Raw genomic sequence first — 11,553 nt, 5'->3', positions numbered from 1 at the left:
TTATTATTATTATTATTTTAAAATTACTTTGAAATTGTTTTTACCTTCAACCTAGGATCTAGGCTCCGCTTGACTGAAATCAATTCTTCTATTTTATTTACACAATCTAGATCAATTTTTCATTTTGAGTCAAAAAGTGTGTACAATAATTTATTTCATAAATGATAAATTGTGAGTGAGTGAACAATGTCAGCTAACTCATCTCATTTTTATGTCATTTTTTTAGTATTTATTAATTTTAATTAAAATAATTAAAATATCTAATAAACGTTAAATCAAAATACAAAAACTAATAGAGAAATCAAAACAAACTTAAACTCCAACTATAAAAAAGTTAGACCATTTGCCAAAGGAAAACAATTCACTTGAAACCTGAAGGAGAATTGTCATCCAAGGCACAGCGGAATTTAAAAATTTCTCCATTTAGTGATCCTTACGAATGAGCATGATCAGTGATAGAATCGTTACCTCTTGTGGCGATTCAAATCTTTGGTGCAGATCTCTTGTAACGATCAAAACCTTGGATACAAATCCACTGAGCGATCACAAACGTTGAACGATGACAAATCCACTGAGCGATCACAAACGTTGAACGATGACAACGTCTCTACTCAGTCCACATGAACGGATTCCTTCAATCTCAGTGCTAGCTGGTACGAATGAAGGCTTTGAGTGAGAGAGAGGGAAACGAAATTCCAAGTCTTCACTTGAGTTTTAGTCTGAGTGGAGTGACGATGCTTCTACCCAAGGGGTTCTATTTATAGAACCACTTGTGTGGGCTTCAAGCTAAAAAGTCCACTTAAGTGTATTTTGCCACATATCTCATAATATGCCAAAATCACTTAAGTATTTGATACCTTACCATATTTCGTATTCCACTTAAGTGCACCGTACCTTACGATGTTCCTTAGTTACTCTATCTCTCATCAATCCGTCCTTTGTGTGTGACCCTGTAGGTTTTCGCGACGTTGACAATTATATTAAATCACGCATTTAACATAATAAACAGTGAGCGGTATCTAGCAACACATCACTGTTACCCAAGACACGAAAATGTCATGTGATCTGACAAAACCTCCTGTGATAATAATTATGTGTATAATTACCCTTTTGCCCTTATGTCTATATTGAACACAAGGTATAGACCGTGTCATCCTTGTCCAGTTCAATATTTGGCCCATAGACATTTATCCTATTATGCAGGATGGGCAAATTCCATCTAGGACACTCATGTCCCTCAGCATGCTTTGTGGAGTACCCATCAACTGTCTTTATGGTTATCCAGTTACGGACAACGTTGGATCAGCAATAAAGCACTCGACTCTACATCTAGGATCCATAGTGGTTTCAGGTCGAAGAGTGGTATACACCATTATCACCATGAGAATAACTTATGACACTTTGCATAACTTTCTATATAGTATTCTCATAGCGGGTCAATCCGGTATAAATATTACTCTTAATATTCATACCTATGTTTAAGACTTGATAACTCTTTATCCATGATCCATGAGATGTGATCATCAGTCTACAAAAATAATAGTCTTAATGCTTTAATGTTATCCCACTTCACAATAAAGCTCGACTACGGATACTTTAAGAATAGTGTCCTTATGTTTAATGTGATTTCATGATTAAGTCATACTTGATACATTAAACTGACTAGCTATTCTAGGGACTTTATTAACCAAACATAATAAAGAAAAAGCCTTAAATAATTCGATACAAGTACCAAAAGTATTGGCCTCTAAGGCTTACACCAACAACCATCAAGTTTTCTTGTCCTTTGATTTCGATTTCTCTTTCAACTTTATTTTGATTTAATATTATAATATTTTTAATTATTATAGTTTAAATAATCAATATAAGAAAAAAGAAAATGATATGTAAGATTAGATTGATCAGTTTAGAATGTCCATGTCCAAGTCACTTAGAGTGTGTCAACTATTAAAAAAATTTAAACATCAATATAAAGTTAGGGTATAGTGTATGATGGCAATAAAGATCATGATTTTTTTTAGCAATGCTTATAAATATCTTACTTCTTATTCGATTGGTATTGGTTTAGAAATTGATTGAAATATTATTTGAAAGTGGAAAGATCCCCATCGAATTCAAATTTTTACATGATTAATGGTGCATGAGAGATTTTTGACAAATTCTAAACGACATATGTGTAACCCAACAATCTCCGCTGATGAAATAATGTAGAGAAACTGAAGAGACTTTGATTCACGTACTTCGTAAATGCCCTTATGCAACACATGTATGGATTAGGTTCCTTCGAACAAAATGACTTAGTTTTATTCTTTTTCTTGCAGGGAGTGGATCATATTCAATCTAAGAAGAAGAAAATACGGAGGTTGTTCACAAAGGACACTATAGGTCTATTTTTATGATATCATATTGATATTTGTGGAAATGGAGGAACAAATCTTTGTTAGAAGAGGATTTTCAGGGATCGGATAATCTAAAAAAACACAATTATGCATTTATCGAAGGAGATCGAAAATGGCAACAAGATGCATAACAATGTAAGGTTCCTAAACTTAGAGTAGTAATTAAATTAAACTCAATTGTGATGACATTTACAAGAAGTCTACATCTATTGGCCGGATGTGGGGGATTTTAAGAGATTCCTCTAGTAATTTGGTGAGGGGTTATACTCGAAAAATTGGATTGTGTGATGTTCTTACCGTGGAAATTTGGGCAATGTTACTTGGGATGAGGCTAGATTGGAAGGAGAAAATTATAAATTTAGTGGTCGAAAGCGAATTAAATTTTTTTATAGACATAATTCGGAGAGGAATACAATTTTTCAACATTTGTCTTTAGAATCAAAAAGATTGCACAAAAGGATTGACATATCCAATCTATTCATTCATTGTGTGAAGAAAATTGGTGTACAAATTGGCTCACCAACTATAATCTTATTTTGAACAACAATAAACTCTTCATTCTTTTCAATATCGTGAGAAATGAATTTAAGATTATATTATTTGTTGAAATAACTAAAATTTCATTACTAGGGATGACAATGAGCAGAGTTTGGACAGAGAACTATAATACTTATCCTCATAACTGTGATTTAAAAAAATTCGCGTGCCTGAGTCCATATCCGCTTGGGCGCCAAAGTTAGCACTCGTACACGTGTCATATGGGTATGTAAATACTCATACCCGTTATCCGTATTTCTATTAAAAATAAATAGATCAATTATAAAATATCATATTATTTTAAAATTTTAAAAACATTAAAAAGTTTTAAAAAAAATTATCGTTGAAAGCAACGAACACTTATGTTAAATATGTAATGGTTCAATATTTATATATTTTTTAAAATTGATAGACATACATTTTTATATAATAATATAAATATAAATTATATTAAATACGTAATGGTTCAACATTTATATATTTTTAAATTGATAGACATATATTTCTATATAATAATATAAACTAAAATATATAAATTAAAATTAAAATACACAAATATGTATTGTGAGGGTATGGACGGAGTGGATATCAATGTGTCAATACCGTTACTTATATCTGCTTATTTTTTTGGATAATTATCTTAATTGATGCACATATTTATTTTTGTAGATTTTTACCTTATTCATTATAAATAATATTGCAGGTTTTATTAAAGATTTGTCAAATTATCATCTCTATCCATTATTTAGATTCGCTAAAGTTTCTTTTCTTTTAACCGTTTAATCCACCTCTTTTATAAATAAAAAATGATAGTACACATTGAGCCAACAATAATGTTATAAATTTCAAGATTCTACAAGTTTAAATAAAGTATCATTTATTTATAATTTTTTTTTACATGGCTCTCTATTCATAACGGTTTATAAGCCAATATTGCATTCGTCAAAGTCAGTGGCGGATACACGTGTAACGGATTGGATGCTGAAGCCCTCATGAAAATAATTTCATTTGATGGAATTTAATTTAAAAAATTTAGCCCTCACAAAATATAATGATTTTTTAAAAAAATAATCATACTTTTCAATTTAAATTCTAAAATAACTTATTTTTAAAAAATAATTACGGAAATAACCACCTTTTACTACGTATGCGTCAGTCCAACTGACGTATCTAATTTTCAATGAACACACGCGTCATTTGGTAGGGCGTATGTATGCCTTGCAAATTTCTAAATGAACATATGCGTCATTTGGTTGGACACATGCAGGTCTTGAAGTCAATTGCATTGGCGCATGCATACACTACATCATCTGTATGCGCCAATGCATATGACGTATGCATTATGCAATGTTTTTTTATTTTATTTTATATTTTATATTTTATATTTATAAATAATTAAATTAAATACATGAAAATAGTGATTGATATTATAATATAAATTTAAAATACATAATAATTGACAAGAAAATCAATGATCCGTCCGATTGACGCCCCCTGTTCCACATCCAGATGCGTTAGCTTGTCTTCGAGGTCTCCCACGATTTCCATGAGGTGTTTGGTGCGACTGCGGAAAGTTCCAAGCCTTTTGTATGCCATGCTCCCATGTCATAGCGGCATGTTCAAAGGTTCGACGAGATCCTTCCAACTTACTATCTAACATTTACAAAGTCATAAGCATTTGTAATGTTTATAAAATTAGCTTTTCAGTGGTAGCAAAAGAGGATTACTGACCTGCATATCAAGGGACATTCTCTAGCACAATGAAAAAATGCAAAGAAAGAAAAATGATCGCCCAAACAACACCCGTATTCGAACCAAAATAGATTATGTAGTTCATGTCGTTAGCCCAGTCATAATCGTATTAACTGTCTCAGTGTTGGAACAAGCGCAACAGGATAATTTTAATTGTAACTCTTTTACTTTATATTAAAAATAACATTCATTTTATATGATAACTTTGTGAGGAAATATCATCGCAAACAAATACAACACATACAACACATAAACAACAACACAAGAAACTACAACAAATAAAATATGATCACTAACAAATACAACACATAAACAACATAACTATGCGATTACAACAACATAACTATGTGATTACAACCATCAAAACAATTTTGTGAGGAGTATACATCATCATGTGAACGTCTCTGTTAATTTTAATATCCACCCGGAAACGAACTTCTCCATTTTGGTTGAACGTCGTATCAAGCCATTGAATTCTTCTGATCCTTTCACCATCTGCAATGTCTCCATCTAACCAACGGTTTAAGGTCCTGTTAAGATTTTTTGAACATATCTACATTCTAAAGTCAGATCTTCATCGGAGGTTGCTTAAAAGATTAAATCGACATTTCTCTTGTGAATATATGGACATAAGTATGAATATACATACATTTTAAAAAAAATTGAAGGAGATTGAAGGAAAATGAAAGGAGGGTAAGAAGTTGTGTGAAAAATTATGGGAGGAATGTTGTATTTATAGATGAGTGCACATGCATGCGTCATTGCTTTGGGCGCACATACACATGGCTACATGCATGCGTCAGTGCTTTGGACACACACACATGGTTACATGCGTGCGTCAATGCATGTGACACCTTCACATGCCTGTGTCATTGCATGTGGCGCCTTCACATGCATGACCCAATGCATGCGTCCAAGCCATTGGCGCCTCCTGTGTTTATTGGAAATTAGATGCGCCAGTTCAACTGGCGCATACGTCATGAAAGGTGATTATTTCCATAATTATTTTGAAAAATAAATTATTTTAGAATTTAAATTGAAAAATATGGTTATTTAAAAAAAATCAAATATAATGATAAATATTACTCCCTCTATCATAAAATAAGTGTCACATTAAAAAAATTATTTGTCTCAAAATATTTGCACTTTATTTTACAATGCAATTTTAACTTTTATCTTTCAATTGTATTCTGTAATTAATACTCTTAATTTATTATTTTCTCACTAAACATTAATATTAATTAGATACGTAAATAATTGATAAGGATAATGTGATATTTTGGATCGAACTCTAGTCTCGACAGGGATAGCTTGATGTTTTGACAGAAGTTGTGCATGTTGTAGTCGAAGTCTACTTAAGCATGCAGGAGTCGAAGATGTGCATGTTGCAATCGAAGTATGTTTTAGCATGCAATTGTATAAGTTTAACTTGTTGGTCAAGTTAACTTGTTGCTTGAGTTATCTTATGGTTTAAGTAAGCTTGTAGTCTATAAATAGGCTGCTCTCTCAGGTTGTTGAGAGGGGCTTAAGATTGGTTGATATTTTCTTATAAACATTTTTCCTTAATTGTGAAAGAAAATAGTAAAGCAATTTTAACTAATTCTTGTTCTTCCTCTTCCTTCTTCTCTCTTTTTCGTAAACATAAAAAGGGTTTCTTGTGTTTGTTCAAGAAAATCAATATTTCTCATAGTTTTATCCGTTCCTGGTGCGATGATTGTCACAATAACTGGTGCGGTGAGTGTGGAGAAGAAGATGTCGTCAATGAAGTATGAGATTGAGAAGTTCAGCGTTGTGAATAATTTTGGTTTGTGGCGCTTGAAGATGCAAGGCTTACGGGTCCAACATGGTTTGTTTGAAACGTTGAAAGGATCAGAGAAGATGTATGTTACCCTAATGAAGAAGGAAAAGACAACGATGGTAGAGAAAATACATTGTGCAATCATCTTGAGCCTTGGTGATAAGGTTCTAAGGCAGGTTTCAAAGGATAAAACTGCAGTGGATGTATGGAGAAAACTCGAGGGTTTGTATATAACCAAATATTTAGTTAATCGTCTTTACCTGAAGCAAGTTTTGTATTCATTCAAGATGAGTGAAGACAGAGTCTTGGCTGAATAGTTGGATATGTTCAACAAGTTGATTCTTGATCTTGAGAATATCGAGGTCAAGATTGATGATGAAGATCAAGCGTTGTTGTTGTGTGCTTTACCAAGATCTCATTCTTACTTCAAAGAAACTCTCTTGTATGGAAAAGAGCCCATGGCCTTTGAAGAAGTTCAATTAGCGTTGTACTCGAAGGACTTGAATGAAGAAAAATAGAAAAATCCATCATCTATTAGATAATGTTTGTTCATTAAAGGAAAGTTCTCAAAGAAAGATGGTAAGTATGAGAGGAAGAAGGGTAAGGTTCTACATAATTCGTATGACAGTAATGCTCCTGCTATTAGGTGTTATCATTGTAAGAATGAGGGTCATACAAGAAAAGTGTGCTTTGAATGCTTGAATAATCATGGTGTTAATGATAATGGTAATGCAACCATTATACGAGATGATTGTGAATCATCTGATGTCCTGGTGGTTTCAAGCAACGACTCTAGCAAGGAGTGGATTATGGATTCAAGTTATACTTGGCACATAAATCCAAACAAAGATATGTTTGAGAGGAATTATGTGATCAAGATGGTTGATCAGTGTTGCTGGGAAACAATAAAGCCTATAAAATTGCAAGAATTTGATATGTGAGATTCAAGTTACATGATGAGTCAATAAGGCTATTGACCGGTGTCAGGTATGTACCTGGCCTTAAGAGAAATTTGATTTTTCTTGGTGAATTTGACAAGAAAGGGTATGTGTACAAGGAAGAGCAAGGTATCCTGAGAGTCATGAAGGGGTCGAAGGAAGTCTTGAGAGGCGTAAAAAACCAAAGCTTGTATACCCTTGAGGTTGAGGTTGTAAGTGGATCGGTAAATTTTGCCTCCACGAAACTTGTGTCGAAGATAGAACTGTCGCACATGAGATTGGGCCATGTCAGTGAAATGGGTCTTATCGAACTAGGGAAACATAATCTAGTATGTGATGACAAAGTCGAAAAGCTAGAATTCTATGAACCTTGTGTGTTTGGTAAATCATGTAGAGTGAAGTTTAACAAAGGAAAACAAAGAACACATGAATCCCTTGATTACATTCATGCTGATCTTTAGGGGCCAACAAGGAATCCTTCATACTTAGGTGCAAAGTATTTCCTATCCATAGTTGATGATTATTCCATAAAGTTATGGGTATTCATCTGTAGCGGTGTATTCGTTACTATATGATCTATTGATTAAATCATAAGCAATGTATACAATGAATATAGAGTCGCCACCGCACTTTTATTTATCCTAAGGACTTGTTAAAAAGCGAACAAAAACCTAAGAAGTTTTACACGTAGAAAACTAATGAAAAAGATCAGAGATCGGGGTAAGGGGTAAATTACGCAAAGGGAAGGTGTTAGGCACCCAATGCGTCCTAGGTACTCCTAGGGAGCCCTTTTCACACTTTGTTGTTTGAAAATTATTATTTGTCATGACATAAGTATTGTGCAAACATGAGTGGGATGATGAGGAAAGAATGTACATGTTAATTATTTTTGTGTTCGAACGGATGAACCCGTTGCCTACGTACCTTCCATCAAAGGTAAGGATCAAAACGCCGTAGTTCGGCTAAAAGATTTCCAAAAGTTAGTGGATTCAATTTTAAACACAAGCCCTAAGGTCTTACGTTACCCACGGGAGAAAACTCAACCTTATGAAACAACTAGTCCACCATGTGAGAAAAGGCTTCAACTTGCCAGAGAGGGGTTAACCCTATAATAGGCAAGGAAGGCTTACAATTCATCTACTAAGGACAAATAGGTGAGATTAATATCAACCAACTAGGGTAAATCAAACCTATAGCTAATGTATGAAAACTTAACAAACATGGACAAAGCCACAAAATCACTTGAATGGGTGAAGTTATTTGGATTATTTACAAAAACGTCAAAGTATGATTAAAGTCAATTCAAAATGAAGTATTTACAAAAATGAAGTTTGGAAAATCATGGACTTAAGGTCCAAGTTTCTAATTTGGAAAGAGGTGAGAATGTTTGCACAACACTTATTTCAAGTTTTTAAAACATGTGTGAAAAGGTAGGACACAATGAGGTGAATGGAATGGTGTGTATGTAAAACTTCTTAGAAGGGTTCACCTCTTGAAATCATATAGAAGATGATTCAAGAGGGTCCTTAGGAATAGGCTACAGATGAGCAATAATATGAACATGGTCACAGATGAAAGTAAATAAAAGCGGATACTGGATGCCACTCAATGGTCTTATACCTGTCTCCTAAAGCAAGTAAGGATATCAGAGGCCACTCTATGGACTTACACTAATCTCCATCAGAATACAACAAAAAAACAAAACAGGGAAGTCAACTGCCAATCTATCTGGACTTATGTTAACCTCCACAGTATGATCCTAGGAATACAAATGCCACATCACTGGGACTTACAATGAATCCTCACATACAACAACAATGCACTAGGCAATGGGTATGAGTGACCAATGAGGTCTTACACTCTACCCCTTCCATGTCATGGGAACAGATGCCAGCTTACAGGGACTTATAACTGGTTCCTCAATGGGTAAGCAAACAAATCACATAGGTATGAAATAATGGACATGCTACAAGGAGCAATGAACGATAGTAAATGCATTAAGGCATACAAGCAATCATGTATAGATGCATAATAAATCACAAATAATCAGATAGCACACTCTATAGCCAAACAAGGAGGCTCAATCAAAAGGGTTTGACTATGAAAGTCCACTGTAATAGGTAAGTGTCGCTCTTAACCTGGCCATTGAGGGGCTCAGGTGAAGCAGATGAAAGGATATGAGGGGTGTGCCTCATTGCTTCTATCTCAGGTCCGAGAGAGCATGTAAATATAAGAATGTGGGGGAGTTCAGAAAGATGGAACTCTTTCCCCAATTAGACTCGATAGATCTTGGGTATGGATCTCAATGCTACAACCATGTAATGGGAGCAATGAGAAGACTCACTGAATAGTGGGAGATAGGCTATTTATCTCTACCTTCCACCAATTGCCTCAAATGAGGACTTTTCCTGCTTGGGACAAACATAAACATACACAATCAATGCCTCTTAAGGAGGACTTCAGACAATTTGCCCGGTCAAATAACGGACCGGGTCTCCAGACTACATGAAGAAGAAGGTTTTATACCTCAATGCAAGTTGCTATTCAAGCAAAGCAACACAAGTTCTTAAGAGAACTGAGCGACTAAAGGGTACCTGGAAACAATCCAATAAAATCAGCATCCCATTCATAAACAGATAACAACATAGGAATCAATTAACAAAGTACAATTATACAAATAATGATGTGCATAACACAAGGCTCACATGAACCAAAATCCTACAAAACAAATACATTAGTCATATGTATCAAGTAACACAATCCATAATGTGGAGCAAATTCCTTAATCATTAACTCCTTAACCTGAAAAGGCACAATTAACTTCAAATGTAAGTAACATGACCACTAGGACTAGCCTAGGGTCAAAAGGATGGAAAAATCTTAAAACAGCAACCAATTCATGATCAAAGTCAAATTATATCAAATACAAAGGGATCCCAATTGGTCCCATATCCAAACTATATACACATTTTAAATTATGCAACCTAGAAGGCAAATGAAGCAAAGTTGAGTCTCATACAAACAACCAGCAAGATCACATCCAATTAAATGCCAAAAAGGCACCAAAAAATCCACAAAAATTCTATCCTAACTAGAAGGCATTCAACAAGTCACATATTAAATTTCAAGTCATTTGGCCTAATAGATCAATAGGAATTAATTAAACATGGTACAGCATGCAAAAACTACATCAAATGAAGTCAAAAATTATACACCAACTTCCATCTAATGGCAAACAGCAATTGTTACCTTCAAAATTCATGGGACCAAAGCCAAAAGCTACCTTAACATGTTAAGAACTATCCTACAAAGTTTCATGTCCATTGGATTAATTATGAGGATATGGCAATATAGATGCTAAAGGTTACACCAATGGAATTCTAACATGCTAGGCAGCAAGAAAAAATATGAATCAAATCGAAAATGGATTGCAAAAATCCACAAAAATTATGTTCTAACCAGAAGACATTCAGCAAGCCATATGTTAATTTTCAAGTCATTTGGACTAGTAGATCAATAGGAATTAATTAAACATATCAAGCATGCAAAAACAACATCAAATGAAGCCTACAAATATGCATCAACTTCTATCTAATGGTAAACAGTAATGGTTCATTGGAAATACATGGGACCAAAGCTAAAAGATAGCTACAGGGGTTAAGAACTACCCTATCAATTTTCAAGGTCATTGGATAAAGTATGTGCATATGGCGACATATAGACTAAAGGTTACACAAGTGAAGCTCTAAAAGACTAGGCTGCAAGAAAAAATATGAATCAAATTGGAAATTGATTGTAAAAATCCCAGAAAATTCACAGTGATAGCAAACATGTTAACTGAGCTCCCTGCAAAAAATTAGGGCCATTGGCCAATGGGAAGCATGGAAAAATATTTGGGGAATTCAGCATGCCAAACCATGTCACATATATACATATCCAATTTCAATAAACCACATATAATAAACCATAGGCTAAAAAATTCCCAAACCTATGTCAAAAAATCCAGAGATGAGTCAAGAATCTATGTTTCAATTTTCACTTATTTTGGATATAGCATGTAGTTTATATAATTAAAATGATATCATGTATGAAAATATGTACACATTACTAACATCTCTAGGTCCATTAA

The sequence above is a fragment of the Lathyrus oleraceus genome, chromosome 1, assembly GCF_024323335.1.
Source record: "Lathyrus oleraceus cultivar Zhongwan6 chromosome 1, CAAS_Psat_ZW6_1.0, whole genome shotgun sequence".
Lineage (NCBI taxonomy): Eukaryota > Viridiplantae > Streptophyta > Magnoliopsida > Fabales > Fabaceae > Lathyrus > Lathyrus oleraceus.
The sequence above is the reverse complement of the archived record's forward strand: the minus strand, read 5'-3'. Positions refer to the sequence as shown.